The sequence below is a fragment of the Mizuhopecten yessoensis genome, unplaced genomic scaffold, assembly GCF_002113885.1.
Source record: "Mizuhopecten yessoensis strain PY_sf001 unplaced genomic scaffold, ASM211388v2 scaffold3011, whole genome shotgun sequence".
In the NCBI taxonomy this organism is placed as follows: domain Eukaryota; kingdom Metazoa; phylum Mollusca; class Bivalvia; order Pectinida; family Pectinidae; genus Mizuhopecten; species Mizuhopecten yessoensis.
The window spans coordinates 379,101-403,982 of NW_018404831.1; the positions used below are offsets into that span (position 1 = coordinate 379,101).

General features: G+C 32.9%; 1 long non-coding RNA gene across 1 annotated transcript; it reads right to left on the minus strand.

The window, feature by feature from the left end:
- Positions 1-1,978: 1,978 nt before the first annotated feature.
- On the minus strand, positions 1,979-21,250 carry LOC110446811. Its single transcript, XR_002462505.1, has 4 exons — positions 21,157-21,250; positions 11,130-11,238; positions 10,338-10,392; positions 1,979-2,274 (listed from the first exon to the last, which is right to left on the minus strand). It is a non-coding gene; the product is annotated as an uncharacterized LOC110446811 (long non-coding RNA).
- Between the last annotated feature and the right edge of the window lie 3,632 nt (positions 21,251-24,882).

A 24,882-nucleotide genomic window follows, 5' to 3' on the forward strand; every position in this document is an offset into this window, starting at 1 on the left:
GTGTGCAATTAACTTCTGATCATGAATAATTACTGTTCAATAAGTTTGAATACGGACTCAGAAATCATATTACTTGGTTTCATAGCGCGGTAAGAAGTTGCAGTTGCCTAACGGCCCCTCTCTGGGGGCCCCTCTGGAAATCGTTTCATCTCGCTCAGACCACTTGTGTTTACTGCCGAGTCAGGTGACGTTATTAGCGCTATTTTTAGCAGGGCTTTCCCGAACAATTCAAGTGGTCAGACTGGACATTTGGAACGGACTATGAATATGGGAATAGCAAGGTAACATAAGTGGAAGTGCAAACAATATATACATTCACTAAAAAAAATATGGCTCTTCATGTGATGTCCCTTTAAATCAATACATGTATTTGTATATTGTAAGAAAGAAATATTGTTTGTAATGCTAATATGCTCTTAAAATGTTAAGATCAAAAACAAAACAAAAATTTTATTTTTTAATTGTTCCTTTGCTACATCAAAAGTGTAGCCAGAAGGAACCTTCATGACAAATATCATCCTTGAACGCATATTGAATGAATGGCAAGCTTCTAAATAACTTGCAGTTAAAAATTAAACGCTGATGAAGGTACAAAACAGGTCAAAAAATTTCAAAATCTGAATGAAATTATATTTGAATTTTCACTTCACTACATCAATATCATACCCCACAGGAACCTCCATGCCAAATATCAGCATCCTAGAACACATATTTAATGAATGACAAGGTTCTAAATAACTTGCATGTAAAACTTTTAACATGTTCATTCTGGGGGTATCGCTTTGGCTCTCTGTTCTCCTAACAGGCGAGCTAAAAACACATAATGTAAAGGGGTATATAGCAAAAGTCAGTGAAGGTATAATTTGAAATTTTACCTGCATAGGAAAAGTATCTTATTGTGAGAAAAAAAAACAGTTTCGGAGGGGATGCAACATATCACCTTGATCACTTTAATTCAGCTCCTTCCAACCAATACGTGCCCTTCAACTAACTACTAAATTATAAAAAGTCCTGATAATCAGATTTCCTGATTATTAAATTTCCTGATTATTGAACTTCCTGAAGTTGAACTATCAGAACTGACAACACTCAATATTGCGTGACATAACAACTGAAATATACTGATACAATGTCTGGTGATATCTCAGGTAGTGGTGTGGAGTATCTTTGTTGTACCAGTTTCCTCCTGTGATTATCTCTTACTTTTTATCCTTTTAATGTGGACCCTTCATTTTAAGCTATCTTGTCACTCATCTTGTCAAATCTTTGCATAACTAAATAATCTTCTTTACATCTCATCTTCGTACTGTTCCTTGATTCTGTAATCTATAAATACAACCATTGGTCTTGAGTTGTACTAAATCAACACCCAGCTGATATTTAATCATTTAACTATACACTATTATAGCAAAGTAACACACGTTCCCAATCTGAACGGATTTAATGACATCAGAGCAGGAGGCACGAGCTCATAGTCACGTGTTTCTCTTTCCTTCTGTTTAACCTCTGACCTTGTATTAGCGTACATTTAAATATGTTACTCCTGAACAATGTTTCAGTATTTTAATACATGTACTCTAAATTTCTCTTTACTGTGATGTGTAATTATTGTAGAAATTCTCTTTAATTTTGGAAAAAGATGCAAAAGAAATAAATACTCACAGTTCCTTTAGGGCCCATATTCATGTGACACTACCAATAGGTTAAGGACACAATATTCAGCTTATATTCTCTCTAGAACTTTTCCAAATCATTGAGAAAATGTTTTTTTTTTATCAATTTATAACCCAAACAAGAAATTGGGATTGAGTACCGAATCTGAGTTTGAGCATGGAATGGTTTCATGAATACGGGTCCAGATCGTCTCACTGGAAACCGTTCTAGTCATTCTCAATAGATTTCTTTAATCATGTATTTGAGAGAGAAAAAATCAATATACAAACTTTTATGGAAATAGTGAAGAAATTTTCGGATTTTTTAGTCTTCAATCATATTTTCAGAAAATAGAATAACAGTTACTGTAAGAAAATACATCATCACTATGGACAAAGCAGATATTTATTTTTCTACGTCTGTGATATACATCTACCAAAATATACTGGTTCTCCTCCATCGTTGCCACTGATGCACAATTTGCACTGAGTGCCCACGAATGTTAAAGCTTTGTTGCATATTTACTTAGGAACCAACACTGATAATGACTTGCCCAGATCCTAATGGTTTGATGGTACCAATAGTCTTCTCCCATCTATCGCCATGTTTCATCTTTCTGGGCTAATGAGCAGGAAAAGTAGAAGAACATGTATGTATTATACGTTTGTTTGAAAGGTTTCATAATTTATGACACTATGAACTCACAACAACAAAAGCAAACATTATTGATTATGCAGACACAATATTCCGATGTAGGAAATGTATATTCATTTGGAATTAATGTAAGTAAATAACATTATGTAACATTAAGAGAACCCGTTCCATATAATAAATACAATAAACTAGTGGAGACATTGCCTCTGTGTTCATCGTTTTTGTTACATGAACAAACACAGTGTATAAAGTTCAAAGAACATCCAACTTTGGTCGAAAATAAAATCAAGTTTGTTTGATTTAGACCGATCGACTTGGACTATGTTCTGCTGACCCCAAAAATGTTGGCACACCAAAAAAGAAAAAAGAAATCTTAAGACATTTAAGCTGATTTAACTTTTGATATTAGCGTATTATATTAGTGTATTATATTAAAGAAGTAAATAAAGTTATGCTTTCTTCAATACCTTAGAATTGTTCATTATTAACTATCAATCTTTTTATTGTGGGGAAAAAATAAAAGAAGATTTTTAACTCCCAAATTTCAAGGTGGAGGGACGGTCAATATTTTACAGTCAGCCTAATTAATTGTTTTCTAAATCAATATACTTGTTAATTTTTAATTGTTCATTAAATATATTTTAAAATTAAATTTTACATTTATTTTGATTACCATTCTTGATATTTCAAATTATCCACTATTTTTTCTCAAACTCTGTTAGGAATGGCCCCACAGTTTTAGACACTAGTATGATTTTAATCACTTTTATTACAAAAAGAATTACAATTGGATTGTACGCAAATTTCCATAATTATTCACATCCTTTTTATATCAATACACAATTAAAGCCTTCGGACTTGCACTTTCCTAAATGATGATTGTTTTACTTTCTGGACAGACAAGGTTCCACTGTCTAGACAAAGAAAGGTTGCACTTTAATTTCCAGACTAACAATTAATGTTCCACTATTTGGACTAAGATTCCACAGTCGAAAACAAAAAGTTCCACTGTCTGAACCAACAAAGTTCCACCGTCTCCACTAAAAAGGTTCCTCTGTGTGGACTAAAAAGGTTCCTCTGTGTGGACTAAAAAGGTTACACTGTTTGGACTAAAAAGGTTACACTGTTTGGACTAAAAAGGGTTACACTGTGTGGACTAAAAAGATTACAATGTTTGGACTAAAAAGGTTCCTCTGTGTGGACTAAAAAGGTTACACTGTTTGGACTAAAAAGGTTCCTCTGTGTGGACTAAAAAGATTACAATGTTTGGACTAAAAAGGTTCCTCTGTGTGGACTAAAAAGGTTACACTGTTTGGACTAAAAAGGTTCCTCTGTGTGGACTAAAAAGATTACAATGTTTGGACTAAAAAGGTTCCTCTGTGTGGACTAAAAAGGTTACACTGTTTGGACTAAAAAGGGTTACACTGTTTGGACTAAAAAGGTTCTACTGTTTGGACTAAAAAGATTCCTCTGTGTGGACTAAAAAGGTTACACTGTTTGGACTAAAAAGGTTCCTCTGTGTGGACTAAAAAAGTTAAATTGTTTGGACTAAAAAGGGTAACACTGTTTGGACTAAAAAGGTTCTACTGTTTGGACTAAAAAGGGTTACACTGTGTGGACTAAAAAGATTACAATGTTTGGACTAAAAAGGGTTACAATGTTTGGACTAAAAAGGTTCCTCTGTGTGGACTAAAAAATTTACATTGTTTGGACTAAAAAGGGTTATACTGTTTAGACTAAAAATGTTACATTGTTAGGACTAAAAAGATTCCTCTGTGTGGACTAAAAAATTTACATTGTTTGGACTAAAAAGGGTAACACTGTTTGGCCTAAAAAGGTTCTACTGTTTGGACTAAAAAGGTTCCTCTGTGTGGACTAAAAAGGTTACACTGTTTGGACTTAAAAGGTTCTACTGTTTGGACTAAAAAGGGTTACACTGTTTGGACTAAAAAGGGTTATACTGTTTGGACTAAAAATGTTACATTGTTTGGACTAAAAAGATTCCTCTGTGTGGACTAAAAAGGTTACACTGTTTGGACTAAAAAGGTTCCTCTGTGTGTACTAAAAAAGTTACATTGTTTGTACTAAAAAGGTTCTACTGTTTGGACTAAAAATGTTACATTGTTTGGACTAAAAAGGTTACACTGTTTGGACTAAAAAGGTTACACTGTTTGGATTTCACTCTCTTGCCTTACATGGGTTCGTCTGGACTAAAAAGGTACAGTTGTGGGATCGCACAACGTTACATGATGTGTGCACGATGTGCAAGTGATAAAAAATTGGACTATCATTGTTTGTGCATGGTGGACGAATGTTGTGCAATAACAAACGTGGTTGTTGTAAATTGAGGAATAAACATATCTTGTTTAAACATATAAACATGATTTTTAAAGTATGTTTCTATATTCTAGCTACATCTATAAGCTTATCTTTCTGTCTATTCTTTCATAAATTTAGAAATGGTGTTTTCGGTGATTTTTAAACGACCTTCATCGATATATGCAAAATTACAACACAGTCCCGTATTCAGGTAAACATAGCCACTTTGTACATGTACCTGGACCGTAGTTTCCCCCACCCTGGGGAACTTATGTAAGTCTTCGGGTGTGAAAATCCAGGTGAAGGGAAGCTATATGGGCCATACCAAATGCAAATAACAAATATGCTATACGTCCAGTTGTGTTTTCATCACAGTCATAAGGTATCACATATCAGCTCAATATGTCAGGCATAGGCCAGGTAAAACTCTGGTCACTTAGCAAATTGTTATTTACATGTTCTGTTACCTTGGAGCCAAACCCATTCTTGACAGTCTAAAGATCACTGTAATAATCGTTTGCCTATAGCTCCCCTTCACCTGGATTTTCACACACCCAGCCTTACCCGATGAGTTACGTAAGTGCCCCAGGCGGGGAGAAAACTACGGTCCAGGGGCTTGTTCTCGTTTCCCCCACTTTTTAAAATAACATGGCGGGAAGAATGTTGTTGGAAGGATTATAGTCTGTTTCTCAGTAGTATTGGCAGTAATTACCTTTGTTTTTACCTGTGTTTTATCATATTTAATTAAATAACACATTATATACGTTTTTTCAGATTTGTAATGATAAATGTTAAAATTATTTAAATATTAATCATATATATAAATATATATATTCAGTATTAAATATATCCATTTTGTAGTCCTTGTAGTACAACCTCAACATGAAGGTAGAACGAGTACTATAGATTATATAATGAAATGAGATTATAACTCATTGTGAAGTAAAAGACATAGATCTCAATCGCATTATACAGTAACAAAACGTTTATAGCAAGACTTTGATACAGCTTATATATTTATATTTCATAATATACAATTTCTCTTAACAGTTGCCTGAATCAAGTACTTACTTAAATTTCTAATAAGTTTAACATTTTTGCTAGACAGAAGCTCTTTTAATTTAAACACAGAAGGACGAATACGAAAATACAGGACACATTAGAATGAAATGAAACTCATCCTCGACATCTCCAAGATCACATACAAAGTACACAATCTCTGGTTTCGAGGCACTGTATTATATCTACCTGTCTCTTTATTAAGGTTATGTGGTGCTTGCAATCTATACTTCGCAAGAATACATTTATTTTTTCTAAATAGCGGTTTTGTAAAATACCATTGTAGATCAAAACGGTCAACAATGTGTTTATACAACAAACATTTTGAAATAAAGTCTCGAATATGTTTCTCATTTCCTGAATAAAACTATCCTTTATGCGTTGTATATATAATAATAAAAAAGATTTCTCATTTGGTACACATTGTACCAACCACACATCTCCAAAACCCAACGTACACAAATCACGTCTCAGTTGATAAACCCAATTTGCTTTACAATTTGGTTTCCTGTTATAAAGCTCTAAAAAGTTCATCGTAACAGGCCCTCAAAATACAGTTATTAGTCTTTAATATTTGCAGCCAGTACTTTACAATAGCAATCCTACGCTTATGCACTGATATTTACATATTTTTGTATGTTTTGAATGTGACAACAAAATTTTTGAACATCTGCCTCTTGGCTGTTGGACTTGAACTTTAAATTGGAGATATGATATACATTTGAGGGGGGTCAATTTGAGATTGCTATTACTAAACTTTACTATTCTTAATATGTGAATATTGGTAATGTATTTTAAAATTGTAATAGATTGTGAACTCTTATGTAGTGCTGTTATATTCTTTATTATCTGTTTAAAAGTGTAATGTAAATATTTGACTGTAATCTCTACAAGTATAAAAATATATTGATTACATATAAAGATATTTGAACCTCAAAAAAGTATTAAAACCTTCTTTTTACCCAACAAAGCTACAAGTCACACAGGTAACTTTCACACAGGTAAGTTACACGTATGAAATAGACTATAATTGGTTTGCCATTGTCTTCCTAAATCAACATTTTCCTTTGTTATATAAAAAGTGGGGGAAACATGTTCAAAGTGGTTATGTTTACCTGTATATGGGATTGTGTTGTAATTTTACATGTGTCGATTAAGTTTGTTTAAAAACACAGAAAACACAATTTCTAAATATAAGAATGTATAGACAGAAACATAAGTTTATAGATGTTGCTAGAATATAGAAACATACGTAAACATCCAAGTTTATATGGTTAAACACGAAACCGTATAAATTGTTAAAGCATTCCTCAATTTACACCAACCACGATTGTTATCGCACAACGTCCGTCCATCGTGTGCACAGATGTGCGCAAGCAATGATCGTCCAGCTTTATATCGTTCGGCCACCGTTCACACACAATGCACACATCGTGCGCACACCGCACATCGTGTAACGTTGTGCAATCCCACAACTGTAGTAATCAGTTTAAAAATTACCGATTTTGCTGTTGTTGTTACCTTCTAAAAGAATCTAAATATTCTTCTGATTTTAAATTGTTACATCTCAATCAAATTTTGTTTTTTTTGTATTTATAAAATTTAAAATTCCGTTTTTCAGGTCAAAATAAAGTCTTTAAGTGACTGCAAGATTTAACAATGAGGCCTATTCTGATATCTGATACCCTTGACTGACTCTTTGTCAATAAACAATTGTGTTCAAATTTGAAATTGATAATTAAAGATGAAAGATTTAATTCAAGGGATTTTAAACATCTTAATATTTACTCAATATATTTATTTCTAAAGGTTAATTTAAAATTCAGACACAATCCTCAGTATGTATATTGATTCAGGCTCAGCATAACAGATTGTTTTATGATATAATTTAATCACCCATCAGATCACAAATTTACATATTCATGCTCTTCTAGTCTTGCTACTGAACCCTGCTTTCTTATCCCTGAAGTAGTATATCGGTGAAAACGGTGGATCTAAGGAGCCAGGGTATTAATGAATATTTAGATCATTTAAAGATTTATGGAGAATGAAAATTGATGAATATTTGTATAACTTCCTCATCAGAAAAGGATGCATCTTGTTAATCATTACAATTACACAAAAATATCAGTCTACAACATTCTACATCTTTGTAGGGTTCTGTATATGATACCTTCTTTAAACAATATAACTAAAATGAATAGAAATTACTTTACTCCGATTTAAATCTAAATTTTATTTTATTTTATTTTATTTGATCGTTTCTGGGTCACTTTCTTATGTACATCGATATTTCTTATTTTTTCCCCCCCTTCAGTTGAAAAATTACAAATATATTAATTTGTGTCCTATAATAAGATAATGAGAGAACTTTGGATGTAAGCTTTTGTGTCTTTATGTCACATTTACATTAGTTATACACAAACACTTATATAACTAAGATATCATATGAATGTGACTCATCCAAGTACAGCCGTCAATATATGTTACTTTCTTTACGCCGAACTCAGGAATAAATAAATGATTTAAATTAAAAGTTAGTTCTCTGTAATTGTTCTACATAAGTTATAATTAACGTATTCTCATAATCCAGGTTTCAAAATCTACTGGGAATAAGTCCCGATTTCTTGTCCATATTATTTCACTCCTGGCTGTATGTGTTCATGTGAATGACTATTTACCATACATCACTTCCATTTGTATATTAATTCTTGTTTCTACATGTTATTATGATGGAGATCACTATTAATGTTTCTTCCTCGTTTCCTCCCATATATCCTCTCCTACTCTCTCCCTCCATTTTTATCTTATCATTACATTGTTGATTTAAATTTTCAAGTTGATCTGCATCAGAAACCATTTTAAAAATTTGCTTTTTGTTTTCAAGTTTTACTTGAACTGCTCGTAGAACCCATCGATGTCCGGTCCGCCTAATATAAAGTTTAAATATTTTAACTTTTTTTACTGTTTTTCTCTTTCAAATTAATTTCACATTTGTACATCAAATTTATTCAATTAGATATTTACTGCTGTTGTTGTTTATGACAAAAAAGATACAAAATATAACAAAGGATGCCTTGTTCTGTTTCAACTTTATAACTATTTTTATGTCCATGGTACAGTAAACAGAATGTATGCTATTCTCATATGAAATTCGGCTGTATGAAATTTTATTTTTTAATGTACCATAATTGGTCGGCTTAATTTAACTACTGGTATTGTCCAAAAGATGTAATTTATAAACCATTTTAACACTTTTTCTTATAAAATCCAAAGATCTCAGAAGAAAAATATTATTTCTGTTGAACAAGTTAGACATTTTGTTACTCTGAAACCAGTATATCTCACTTGAAATTGTCAAATTTTCTCTGTTCAAGTTTTAGAAAAGAAATATCATGTTTAACAGTTTAAACTATTTTCTGGTCATAAAACCAGAATTTTACAGATAAATGAGAATTATGTCTTTGTTTTCATATCAATTACTATAAAACAATTAATTTATAATTGACATTTCAAAATTGTTACTTTAATTCTTTCAATTTGAAAAACATTTCAAAAACCATTTTGAATGTCTATTGTTTTTATCTGTATTGATGTAATAAACCATGGAGTCCTTATAAACAAAGCAATCCAAATAAATTCATCAATCAGAAAAAAAGGAAACTATTATTTTTTGTTCTTATTTATCCAGATTTGAATTCAGTGTAGTATTGTAGTTTCTATCTTGAACAAACAAAAAGTTGTTTATTTGTTTTTGAGAACTAACACTTTGATCAATATTCAATATTATCATTCTTAAGCATTTGTCTCCAGTTCATGACAAATATATTATTTATAATCTTAAACACACAACCACAGCTGCTATATTGTTTTTCAAGTGCTTACACTACGTTTTCTTTATACAGAGAAATACAAATTAATATGACAGCCCTGATACCAAGGTCTTCATGATGATTTATACATTGTACACATTAAATATTGAACGAGTCATTTCGTACTGCTTTAGCCGGTGTTTATTTTAAATGCTGATTTGTTTATTTATGTATGAATTATGAAATGACTTGAGACATAAATAAATATATTTCTAATGAACAAAATAGACTTTGTTAAAGACTTGTCAAATAAAAAGTCATTTTATCTTTTGAATTACTTATACAAAATCCATGTTGATGGAAATATAAACCTTTAAAATATACCTTTTATAAAACATATTTTTCTGAAAATAATGGATAAAATCTAAAACAGTGCATAAGGGTCATAACTGCAGATATATAAATGTTACTGTGTTTTATTCTTTCTATTCTATTCCTGTGGTAGATTTTCTCCGTGCTGAATTCAAACTTAACACTTAAACATGATTTTAACTGGACTTGAAGGTATCACATTTCCCTAACAGCTAATTACCTACACAAAAAAATAAGATAACAAATAAATAACTTAGTGAATTGAAGATTTTCTCAAGATAGGCCACCACTGCCTACATATCAATTTCACATCTTTCATTCAACAATGCAGTCCTTCATTGTACGGAATATATCGCAGCCATTCACACAGGCGGTTATACATCTACGCCTCGGCAAGAATTCTTCAAATGCAGGAATCTGTAAAAGACCGATCGGTGTAATGCATCAACTAGACTTATCAATACTTACGGCTGTCCTTTGTCCAAGCTAGATCTTGGGGATTCCACATCTCAGCTCTGTCACCCTGAATAACACCATTACATCCTTGATATAACATTTACATACCACATTTGCCTTTCATCTGAAAAACTTCAAATGTGATCAAGATTGATAATTACCTATGCACCAAGTTATCCCGTGGACATTTTCTGTGATCATGGTGGAATGGGATGATTAAAATGACAGACCAAGACAGCAAACCTACGAGGATATGTGCTGCGCACGCATATCATTATGGCGCGATTATATAATGCCAATTATGAGACGTTCCTATTTGATCGAATCTGCACCTAAATGCCCTGTGATGTTCATTCCATATTGCAACATGTTGCAACGCAGGAACATCATAAAATACAAAATTTTGGGCATTTATCTTATCTCGATTATAACTATGGCGACAAAATGTTTGCAATTACGAGCAATTATCAAAAAACATCATCCGCATATCAGACCAATCGCTCGTCCTAGAGTTCACTTCTATCATGTCACCAGGTTCAACAGACAATAGTCTACACTAGGTTAGAGTCCAATGCTTTCCTCCTTAATAACGTTACAGTGTTATCCTGAATAGTAAAATACCATTTATCTCATAAAGCCGAATTAGATATTTAACGAGTTAAGTTTTTCCAAGAATTTGTTGACAGAATTACCATATTTTATGTTAAACGGTCAATGCTGCTTGCTTGTTCCAGACAAATCAAGAACTATAATTATATAACATCTCTGAAGAAGAAAAAATATCTTAAAAAATATTTAACATACCAGAAATGAAAGGTGTCCCGAGCGTCGGATATCACATGTTTGTGTCCCAAACAAGATGATTTGTCCGTCTCTTTGCTGATGGAATACTTCCATTTCCATGATTTGAAGTCTGGAAGACAGAAATTTGACCGATCGTTTATGGAACCATTCATCATTTAATGTTTATTTCTACATTTTATGTTTTCCAAGATCTTTGTTGTTTTGAAGGATAATTCAACTTTTAACATTAAAAGGTAAGATAATCCTTCTGGCATAGCTCCAATATCTTCTGTTCCTGAAAATCAACAAAAGATATTTCCACTATTTCATGTTTCAAAATAGTCCAACATAGTAACTTAAATATAAAATTGTGTACGAATAATATGATTCTAAAACTATCAATTACTTCATTAGTTTCAGTAAATTTATATATTTATCTCATTCTAACAAGAAAATAAGCAACTGCTGCTTAAAAACATTAAGGGTTTTCTGCTGATCTGATTGTCAACAGATGATAACTTATACCTTCTACATTGAGAGAACAAATAAATAATTATAGAAACTCTGAAAGCCTTATAAATTAATTATATTTTACTTTCACTAATCCTGATCAATTTTACATTTTTTTTTATCAAATTTCTTTAACAGAAAACTCAATATAAAGACTACTGAACTTAAAGTGTGAACAAAATATAAAATAATCAGCTGTATTATCAGAAAATAAATACAAGTTTGATAACATACAAAACAGATTTATTAAATTTAGGCAAAGCCATAAACATTAAACATTGAATATGCTGTATATGTATTTTGACAATATCCCATAGAAAAGAAAACATCAATGGATTTTGTACAAAATGGCTCATTAGCACTGTTCAGAAACATGTTTACATGATTGGATTTCATTTAATAAGTCAATAACACACTACTGAAATCCTAAGCAATGCTGTATACCAGGACATTTTTGCTGCAGTTCAGTTTTCATATTTTTTACTCTCCGTAATGAAGGCAAGTATAAGTAAAAAGCATTACAATGGTAATTAAATGTGAAGGGCAAAATTAGCACTACGTAGACAAAAATTGATTTTATGGGCGAAGGTGAAAGTTTGACCAGGCGATAATTTCCTGCTATAGCATACTTGTTTTTTCCTATGACAGATAAAAATTAAAGGCTTGTCGCCTACTTGAAAACTAAACAATATCAAAATGAAATGTTTAAGATTTTCCACAATGAAAGCATTCTATTCCAATTAAGGTACAATGTCAGAATGGTCTAGACACTGCAGCCAGCCAACGTTTACATGATAAGACAATGGTTATGTTTCATTGCCAGTGTTTGGTTGATTGCTGCTCTCCAACACAGATTACTTAGCATGATCAAGTTTTGAAAAAATAACGAACTGATAAACATACTTGCTAACTATTGTAATTTCTATGAAGGAAGATTTTGTGTGCTCAAAATTAAAAACATAAATAAAACATGTGTACATACCCCTTAGGGATAAAATATGTGTACATACCCCTTATGGATAAAATACTTTTTTTAGCAAATCAAACTGGTTGAAAATGTTTAATTTTATGGTCCCAAATCTAGAATCTCCCTCCAAAAATAGGAAGAGTTGATAAGTATGCTGATAAATGTCAAAGGGTGGAAAAATTAAACAGGAGATCGAAAAGGCTTCAAAGTAAGAAAATTATTTTATCATAACTCATACTCAATAATAGTAAGAAACGAAGCAAAATGTTTAAATCTATAGCTTCAGAGGTATGGTGTAGATACAGAGTTCTGGAGGAGGAGAATATTTTACGGTGACGTCCCGGAAAAATGCTGTTTGGGAATTGGCTTATATGTTTTGAATTCATGCCTCTGGTTGTTCTGTTTGAGATACCACAGGAAGTAAAGATGTGTTATTGGGATGTATTCAACAAAACCAAAGGAAATGAAATCAATTAGTCAATCAGAATCAAGTAGTCTAATTGATTATTGATAAACATGCATACATCCCATTGGCCAATGACCTTCAAACTTAACCCAAGACTTAACATTATGTAAGCGCATACCATATTTGATTGAAATCAAACCATTTTTAGAATTCTTGCACAGTAACCGTTTAACCAATCAGAATTGGGAAGCCTTGTTAATTTTGCATAAATATACATGCATTACACTTGCAATTGAACTCAGCGGGGACTTGACATGATCTTTGTAAGTAATGAAAAGAGTGTCGAGGCAAGAGAAATTACAGATCAGCAATTTTGGTCTGCAAGCAAGTGAAAATTTATGTCTACTTGCCCAATGGCACCAGGCAAAATTGCTGACTGAATATTACTGTAAGTGCAAAGTGTTCTATTACTTAACAAGTACACAACAGGCAGGGAAACTAACCTGCTGGAAGACCATACTATTACACAGGCTAATTCAAGGAAGCGTACCCATCTCTACACAAAAAAATGGACAAGTAATCAAACCCACTTTCCAAAAGGATCAGCGCTTTTGAAAACTTTGATCTTGGCCTTAGTGTAAATAGAGGTTATATGATAAAAGGATGTTAACTTTAGGTGTTTTAGAATAACAGATGTTGGAAAAACCTTATGATAAACAATTTGGTGGGTTTTTTTCTGCCACAATTTTGTATAACTTTGTCAATTAAGTGATTCACATCATTTAACAACGAGTCCTCAGATGTAAGATTTGTTTGAGGTGGAAATTTAAGAATGCAAATTTTGTATGATCATTGTCAATTAACTCGGTGATCAACATCATTTACAAATCAGGAATCAGTCCATCAGGAATATTTTTAGGCAACAATTGAAGCTTGAAAAACTTGGTACCAATATTCAAACTTCCATGTTCCACAGTTCAAATAAGTCAAAGCGAAGTGTTAATCAACCAGCTGATTAATGTTAACATTTAACCCCAAAACCACTACTGTTTAATGTTCACATTTAACCCCAAAACCACTACTGTTTAATGTTTACATTTAACCCCACAACCACTAGTGTTTAATGTTTACATTTAACCCCACAACCACTACTGTGTAATGTTTACATTTAACCCCACAACCACTACTGTGTAATGTTTACATTTAACCCCACAACCACTACTGTGTAATGTTTACATTTAACCCCACAACCACTACTGTTTAATGTTTACATTTAACCCCACAACCACTAGTGTGTAATGTTTACATTTAACCCCAAAACCACTACTGTTTAATGGTAACATTTAACCCCAAAACCACTACTGTTTAATGTTAACATTTAACCCCAAAACCACTACTGTTTAGTGTTAATATTTAACCCCAAAACCACTACTGTTTAATGTTAATATTTAAACCCAAAACCACTACTGTTTAATGTTAACATTTAACCCCACAACCACTACTGTTTAATGTTTACATTTAACCCCAAAACCGCTACTGTTTAATGTTCACATTTAACCCCAAAACCTCTACTGATTAATGTTTACATTTAACCCCAAAACCACTACTGTTTAGTGTTTACATTTAACCCCACAACCACTACTGTTTAATGTTCACATTTAACCCCAAAACCTCTACTGATTAATGTTTACATTTAACCCCAAAACCACTACTGTTTAATGGTAACATTTAACCCCAAAACCACTACTGTTTAATGTTTACATTTACCCCCAAAACCACTACTGTTTAATGTTAACATTTAACCCCAAAACCACTACTGTTTAATGTTCACATTTAACCCCAAAACCACTACTGTTTAATGTTCACATTTAACCCCAAAACCTCTACTGATTAATGTTTACATTTAACCCCAAAACCACTACTGTTTAATGTTAATATTTAAACCCAAAACCACTACTGTTTAATGTTAACATTTAACCACAAAACCACTACTGTTTAATGTTAACATTTAACCCCAAAACCACTACTGTTTAGTGTTAATATTTAACCCCAAAACCACTACTGTTTAATGTTAATATTTAACCCCAAAACCACTACTGTTTAATGTTTACATTTACCCCCAAAACCACTACTGTTTAATGTTTACATTTACCCCCAAAACCACTACTGTTTAATGTTTACATTTAACCCCAAAACCACTACTGTTTAATGGATTATCTTTGGGACATTTTATGTAATAAACTTAGGTCTTTAAATTGTTTGACTCAATAATTTATAACTCAGTTACAATGCGTAGCAAAACGTTTTTTTGATGGGGTGGTTTGAGATCATTCTGGGATTCCACTTGCATCATTTCACATAAACAGAGCAGAATAATGAATAGTTTCTACAAAATATGGATTTGATTTAAGATACAAACAGAAGAAAGCTGTTACTGAAGAAACAATTTGTACAATTTTGTATGTACATCTCAAGATTCACGCTTTGAATGTTTACGTACATCATAACAGCATACCTTATGTTATCTTATGCATTGCATCTCTCAAAACAACATAACAACAGTATCAAGCTTTAACATCTAGGTATTCTACTCGATATTCGATAGGGAGACGTAAAGCATCTGTAATACCCTTGAAAGTTCTATGACTTAAGACTGATCCGTTCAACAATCAGCACTGTCCATGCTAGTAGCGGTGTAGGAACACAACTATTTTAGACTTAAAACCATGTACATTGTACACTCAAACCTGCTCATGCAAACAACTGAATTAAATGACCATAAACATTCTGCAGTGTATGTTTATAAAGATACTTCTTGCTTTCAAATAAAATTGCTAATCCTTATTCAACAAGGAATCATAAACAATACAGATGCATATATCAGGTGGTTTTTCCCGTTCAGTTTGATTTGGGAAGAAAATATACCAATCGGGAAGGAAATTTTCAGGAGTATTTAAACCTGCACATTTTTGGAATTGGGCATAATGTGAAATAGTTCTAATTGGGAATGGAGCCCACTATCGGCCCCAAAAAGTAGTTAGGAAAATCACTATAATATACACAACCAACTTTTTAAGTTATATAACATGTATGAACTTTCATCCATATTTGTCGAAACATTAAGGTGCTACAGAAATGGCTTGTGATTTCTAAATACAGTAAAGGAGTCCACAAACTTGACCTTGACCTTACAAATTGGCATCATTTGAGGTGCCGTCATACTTCAAACTTTGGGGGCTGAAAACATTAAAATTGGATTAAATTTGCCGAGACTCCCAATTTGATGTTGTCTTGTCATCTCTTCTTAGGAATACTAAAAACTTGTATGAATTCAGATTTATGGTTATACCCATTAGGAGAGGTCATAAAGTCACTAATGGGATACATTTTTCTCTAAAAATAGTAACATTTGACTTTACCCAACAGCAGCATCCTGAAATTCTTTGTCTGTCATACCTAGAACTTGAAGGAAGTTTCAAACATTTCCATTGGGAGATTATATTGCTTTTTACTGTTTTTACAATACCATTGATCAATATATTCTTATCATTCTTCCTTAAAAAAAAGGAAACTGCATCACATGCTTTGCAATGTAGCATTATGATCAATAACGATGTCAATTGAAATTATATTACCAAGCATTCGACAGTGACACTGCTTCAAAATAATGTTGATTGTGCAGTTCAAATTATCACAATGAATTTTTTTTTCTCCATTTTTCCAAAGAAAACTTATTTATGACCTACACAGAGACTTCCACACAAGCTTTAGAAGAGGTTGATCTGTGAGACAAATTTCATTAATTTAAAGTGGCTTTGTAATGAACTGATATACATGTAAGAACGAAGTACAGGGGAGATAACCCATATTGAAAAGATATCAGGCATTAATTTACCAGCTAATAAATGAAACCTTGGTTTTACTCCAATACAACTTTACCAGATTGATAATATCAATTGTCAGAAGGTCATAAAACTAAAAAAAAGCAGAATATTCCTATTTTCAATACACATTTAAAATTGCTTTTATTGTTTCAACAAATAAATGTGAAATCATAAAAATGATGTGATCAATCTCATTTTTCGAATATATTAAACATCTTAAAGTATTTGCTTAAAGCCTAGCAGTCCAGTGTAAACAGTATTTGGTTATAAAAATTTATATTACACAAGTACAAATTAGAAATATTGTTGGCTCATAAAAGTCTCTTATCATTTTTGAAAACATAATATTAATTATTAACACATTATTTAATATAACATTCCTTATAAATGACACCAAATGATACAACTGGAAAATGTGTTTATTGTTATTCTTTGACAGAAAGTTTCGGTAAAAGTAGCGTTACCATTGTCTATTTATTAGTGAGACCAGCAGACTGTCTGTTTTATCTATCACAGTGCAAATTAAATCAACGTTATTCAAACATGAATACAATCACCTTCCAAAGTACATTTCTTCGAAATATCTAAAAGTAAATCTACAATTTGGGACAGATGCATGGAGTATGCTTTTTTCTCTAAGACTGCGCTTTGTTTTGCTTTTTAAACATTGCAAATCTTAAATTTTCTACAGAGCGGAGTTTTGTCAATTAAACACTTATTTCACATCCCTTCCAGCCAGAGTGTCACTTTAACTCTTATTAGCATCACATTGATATCATAATGTATTCTTTTATTTCATTTCCAAAACGCAACAAGTTAACTTTAGTTGTATGGAATTTTTTTCTTTTTTGTAAAAGCTTCAACTCAGTGATAGGTATCAGGTAACAACAGCTCCCTATTGGTGTTTGTGTGAACCCAGTAATGTTACCAGCATAAACCAAAGGTTTTGTCAGGGAAATTATTTAAATTATTAAACATATACACTATCGTTAAATCGTATCAGGGTACAGGCACGAACCAAACAATTACACACATGCATATGTTATTTAAAATCACTAAAAATAAGAAGTAATTGAATTAAATTACATTAAAACTCCAAGAAAACTTTTAAAACATTTTAGACAGAAAATAATTATCAGGTGGATAACAAATTTCTGCAAGATTTTCTATCTTGAGAAGAGATAATGAAAATGAAGCACCTGCTTGAAGTCTAAAAGCATTCTGACAAAAAAAAGTTTTCATTTTGAAAATTTCTATTTGCATCTTTTTCAGTTTTCTGATAAGGCAGTGTGTTAACGTAATGTGTTAACTTGATGAACCAAAATTTTGGGCTTTATAGAAGAGAAAATCTATGAAAAATATTCCCTTATTTGCCCCTTTTTAATGACTGATTAATTTCCCTACAGGGAGCCCTTATTCCCTCTCTATCTAAGGTTACTCACCCACACGCTTGCCATCACTTCCCATCACAGGGACCCAGATTTTGGGTGAAAGAAAACAGCAACCAGAACAATTACTGATAAAACTCACATCTACAGTAATTCTTCCATACTAAAAAAACTTAACTATTTTTAATTGTGTAAAATGTTTTGGGTGTTCAAATCCATTGCCGTTTTCTATTTTTAAAAGAGGATTCATGCTGCATTTTGGTATTCATTATTGTCATTTTTTTTAATTTGTTTGCATGAACTGAAGCGAGGCCCAATGGGCTTGTATAGCTCACTGATATTCAACGCTGTGACCTTGAAAGTATGACAAAATCAAATTCATGAAACAAACTTCGTTGCCCTCTACCCTAATATGCAATAGACAAAATATGACACTATTCTTTTTTGTTATTCGGAGAAATATGTTTAAAGGGTTTCATACATTTAGTTGTGATCTTGAAGGTGGAACAAAAATGTTTTCTTTAACTAACTAGATAGGATCCTAACATGTTACAGGTCAAATTTTACACATGTACTAGGCCTCTGCATTATTCAGAATAAGTAGTTTATATGTTTTGGCTTTTTTCACCCCGGTTACCTTGAAAGTAGGTCAAGGTCATTTACTTGAAGATGTTCAATAGCCCTTTGTCACAGCATGCTACAGGTTAAGTGTTCTCTCCCTAGACCTCTTGGTTAAAATGCATAACAACTTGTTTAAAAGTGCTAACACATTTGACCCCATGGCCTGTTACCTTGAAAGCAGGTCAAAGTCATTCATTTGTACAAATACAATTGCTCTCCACTACAACATGCTACTGGCCAAATATCACGACCCTAGATATCTTGGTTATTAAGTCATTGTTCACAGGTTTAAACAATTTTGACCCCTGTGACCTTGAAATTGGGTCAAGATAATTAAAACTATTTCAACAAAATTGATAGCCTTTATCCATGTACGCTGCTGACTAAATATCATCAACTAGCTGCCCAACCTTCCTCTGGCTTCGACACCAGACTTGAACATTTAGAAAGGAAGATGTGTGCATGGTGTAGTTTAAAATGTCTAAGTCTGGTATCAGGACCAGAGAAAACTGGGGCTCATCATCAACCTATATGTCATTTGGTCATACAACAGAAGTTCTGAAGAACTCTAACAAATCTGACCACAGCGACCTTGAAAGTGGATCAAAGCATTTATTTGAACAAACTATATATACCCCTTTATCTACTTGCCAAATATCATTAATGCAGGTATTCACAAGAAATTGTTTAAAGTAAAAAGTTGATACCAGCAGACAGACGACTGACCATCCCTAAAAACGGCTATACCTAATGGGTTTCAGGCTGTAAACAACCATAGTGAAACATTATATTTATAATATGATGAGATAATAAAAATTCACATTCCACCAAGTATGCATGAATTCTGCCAATTCACTATCTGCTGGCAGGACACATGTTCAATGATTTATCGAATGTGAAACATGATAATCTCTTTTTTATCTGTAAGATGCATACCAAAGAGAACACATATGTATTGTGTGGAATTTCATAAAGCACAGGGACCAGACACATTAAAAACCACAGACACAGACATCTGGCCCCTGTGCTATAAAAATATAGAAGAATTCAGGATGTGAAGTGAAAATAATCATGCAACCACCATCCGCGATATCCAGGGGTTACGCTCACCTACGCTCTCACTCTCAGAAACATATATTTCCCATCATTTCAGCAACAAACGAACAAATTGTAATGTTAGTATCGAATGTGAAACACTATTTTTTTGTCATTTTCTCCGTAAATAATCTCGAGACCAAAGGACATAAAAATAAACAATTACAAAAATGATCAACCAATAAGCTACAATGATCCTGCCTTACATTATTTCATTGTGCATCTTTTTCAACCTTGAAACACCCAAGAGATTTCCATTTGAACAATATTTTTGATCCCAACATCAGGTGACTGAGGAGGGGATTATTATTACTGCTATGAAGACTATTTAATTACAGATTCTTTTCAGTTGACCTAAAGACATATTTGATTTAACTTAGCCTGATCACAGGGACCTGAAAATTTGTTACAGCTATATTTGAACCTAAACTAAGGTGTTCAGAGTAATTTTACATGTAAATTAAGGGATTAAGATCGACTTTCGGTAAAAATGACACCCCCAATGATGATATATTCGAGATGGGAGGAAAATTCATGTCTGCGAAAGGAGAATATATTTTATGTGCATATAGGAGGCTTTTAAAAGAAAAATTATCCATCTTTCCAACAGTACTAAGCATTTTCCCGTAAATCATTCAGAAATGTTGTTTTTGATGCAAAAAAGTTAGGTGGGGTCGACATTTCAACATCAAGAGCTTTCCTCCCTTCTTGGATACATGATCATTGGGGGTGTCATTTTTACCGAACGTCGATCTAAACCCCTTAAACATGTAAAATTACTCTGAACACCTTAGTTTAGGTCCAAACATAGCTGTAACAAATTCTCAGGTCCCTGTGAGCTATTGCTAAAACAGCTCAAGAATTTGATTTTCTAAATTAGTATTTGCACGGAATTAGATTTTTATCCAAGTCCGTGGTATTTGTGAAACTTTGTGCCACCAAAAATAATATTATTTTGACTCCAAAAAAGCTTGAAATATACACAAAACTGTTACACCTTCACCACCATCATAGGGATCTGTGCTAGATGGGACTACAGTTGTATTGAGTAGCGATATATGTGACGGATACCAATGCCACTAGGGGACGCTCCGGAATGAAGTCAATTCACCGGATATTCTAGATCTTTGAAAGGCTATAATCTTGACAATCAATCTCAGCTATATACAAATCTTACCTTCATCGTAGTTTCTAACTTTAAAATCGTTATTTGCCATCTCATTTGGTTTGACAACGCTTGTTGTAGATCTGTCTAACTTCGCACGCGCCCAGCACGTGACACTAAAAGTGTGCAGGTAAACGAAGCGGGCAGTTTGAATGCTTGACTACATGATAACACATCCTTCCCGCGCGTTTTCTTTGAAATCGATATTTGATTTTGAAATTTCATATTATCAACATTATTTTAAAAAAACACTAGAGATAGTAGAATTATTCAAAGAGGATAACTGATCGAGCTAATTCATGGTATCTATGTATCTATGGCCGACAGGTATATATCCCAACATATCTTGTAGTGCAAAGGAAGAAAAAATCGTACTTCCACAAAGAAGTAAAATACTAGAATAAACTATAAGAAGAAGTTGTATGTGCTTCATAGCTGAACTTTTTTTTTAAAAATCAGACTTAATTAACAACGCTGGTGAAAACCATACTTTTTAAAAGATGATCACAAGGCATCAGTTCATATGTTTAAGATTCGAATACTCGGCCATATCAGCAATTAATTCAATCTGAAACACCTCCCACATACAGCTGAAAACTATTACATCATTTCACAGTCAGGGACATAGCTAGCCCTTGCTCGGAATAATTTACAATGGGTAAAATGCACGAAGTAATTGCAAAAGTGAGACATTTTGATATTTATAACGCGTATATTATTCCTCATCGGTTTAATCTATTTATTTATCCATTCATTTTTCTTGTTCATTTGGTCAACAATTCAGGAGCTACGATAGTAACGAATCGTATCAAGCGCTACCTTTATAGAATTTCAACAATTAGAAAAACGTCTTTTTCCGAAGGTTTGGAGTTCTTTTTGTGAAATGAAATTTAATAATTCAGCTATATAATACACAAATTGTTTATCCAAAACAGAGACGTATAATACGACTCTGCCCAAAACAAGTCATACTTAGCTTAAACATTGTTTTATTTTCATTATTTACACACTATTTTTTTACACGAAGCTACATATGAATTCCACTATTTGCTAAAAGGTCTATAAGTTCTCGCTACTTTGGATCGTCTTCAGACCAGCATGGGTTTTCGAGAGAGAAAAATCCCCGAGAAGACATCCCTCCTCTAGCCTTAAGAGGGTGGGGAGCACCACGTGCACCTCCCCAGCAACCCAGCCACCCTTTACATGTTACGTGTTTCGAGGTGGGCTAGGGTATTACGTCCCTCCTCACAGAGTTTTTTGTTCTCGTAAAATGAGTGTGTAAAGAAAGATAACTCTTGGAACGAAACCATAACCAAAACTATAACTGAACACATTTAACCGGACAATACAAGCATTAATGAATTTTCATATCTTTTGGTACCACGGTACACTTTCATATGGTACACAAAGATATGAAAATTAAAATCTTTGTGTATCATGTAAAAGTGTACCATGGTACACAAAGATATATAAATTCAAATATTTGTGTACCATGTAAAAGTGTACCATGGTACATAAAGATTATAAACAACTTTACAAAAAAACTCTTTACTTTCACATGTATATGTACCAACAGCCAATATCCGCCGGCAAAATGATTTGAATTTTCATATATTTCTGTACCGTGGTACACTTTTGCCCGGTACAAAAAGATGTGAAAGCTTCTCTCCTTTTAGTACCGCGTTACACTTTTCTCATTACTTTTTCGACCTCCTACGGTACAAATAGATGTGAAAAAAGTGTACCACCAGAGCATCGGAATGTTGTTATCGGACACTATGACCAGAACTGACCCCAAATAGGGAAGCCCTAAGTCCAACGTCGAAACAAGTCGTGAAGTTCATTAATCACTGCTGATGTAAAACAGAGTTAGTTGCAACTGTGTCAGTATTGGGGCCTTGACAGGGTCTCCAAAAGGGAAATAGAACATCCGTATATTTTTGTTATTTCCCTTATTTTGATAGATGTCCAGATTATAAAAGAATCGTACAACTAGCTCATCGTATTTACCCCCAAAAAATATAAAAGGGTAGACTATTTATTCTTCGAAGTAATTAAATTGATTGTCCCCTTTTGTCCCCTTGTCCCATACGGACCCCGTCGGCGTTTTCAACTGATTTGGAGTTTCTTTCATTTGAGAAGTTGAAGCGCATAGAATACATTCGAAATGTAAGTATTAGAAAAATAATCCATAATGCCTTCCTTTTTAACGTAAAACTTTTATTAAATTCGGTTAATGATATTGAACAGTTGATTTCAATTTAAATGAGGAAGTAATAGTTTGGTAGTTCATTTGGTGTAATCAAAATAACAGACATTCCGCGCGATAACATTTCATTGTATGTGATGACAGCCTTATCATGGTGTTATTTGTCATACTTGGTAACCTTTACGTCTGATGGTTTCACATGTTTCTGTACCATGGCTGATACCATGCGTGATTTCCTTTATTACGAGCTCGGGATTGACTCACACATAGATTTTGGGAATGTACATCGTTTTGGCAAGTTTGTGAACGGCAAGCATCGACCCATAGTGGCTAGATTTATTCACCACAAGGACCTAGAACTTGTTCGAGACAGTTCTTCGAAACTGAAGGGTTCTGGATTTTGGATCAACGAACAATTTCCAGCGGAAATCGAGGACAGACGTCGCAAGTTGTACCCTGTGCTNTGATTTCGGCCGTTATTTTGGTACAGAAAGATACAAAAGCAACGGGTTGATTTTATTTCTGCTTTCCTATCTTTGTGTACCATGTAAAAGTGTACCATGGTACAAAAAGATATGAAAATGTATATCTTTTTGTCAGGCTCTTGTCGGCCATCGTAAGTAAGTGCTCTTATTGAGATTGGAACCCTTGGATTTCGAAGATGATGTGTTATATGATTTACCAAGTATAAATATGAACGTTATAAATGGCAGCTTTAAAATATTTTATTATATCAGTAAGTTTACACAAAACTAGCTGATACAAATACAACATTATATTGCCAGCATGATTACATGGTCATCTCACACACAAATCATGTGACATTTACCAAGTTTTCAAGTTTTATTTTTACACTCACGCCACACGTATACGTGCGTAACAAGAGGTCACATAGTACATAGTATACATTGATGGACATAGCACTCACATAATATGACACATGATACAATTCATACAATAACAACCCATTTCAATAATTCTTTTAGCTAAATTATTTTAGATATTAAGTAGCTTCATTACTCTTTGTATAAATTTACTTACTTTTGTTAAGAGTACCGTGTTACAAATTGAGAGCATTCCTTTCATTTTGATATAAGTTGGGTTGACATAATAATAATTTGGTATATAAAGTTGTCTAAGAGCTACAACAGATACATTAGTACATTGGTATAAGTAGTGGTATTCGTCCCCAACACAGTTATTACATAGGGGACATAACCTTTCCTCGCGTGGGACTCGATTCCATCTTCCTGTTTCTATAGGAAATTTTATATTTGATGTTCTAAATTTACATATTACTTTTCGTTCATTACGATTTAGCTTTAAAAGATATGGTTCAATATTAAACTGAAATTTGAATAAGGAGTAAACTTGCCCTCGCGAGGAGGTTTCAACATCATGAAACCAACTTTGAATGAATTGATCGCATAATCTCTGCTTAATGATATTTTTCAAGCATTGTCTATTAATTGTACATGATATTTGGAAAGTCCATAAATTATTAAATCCAGTATTGTTTAAGATATCTC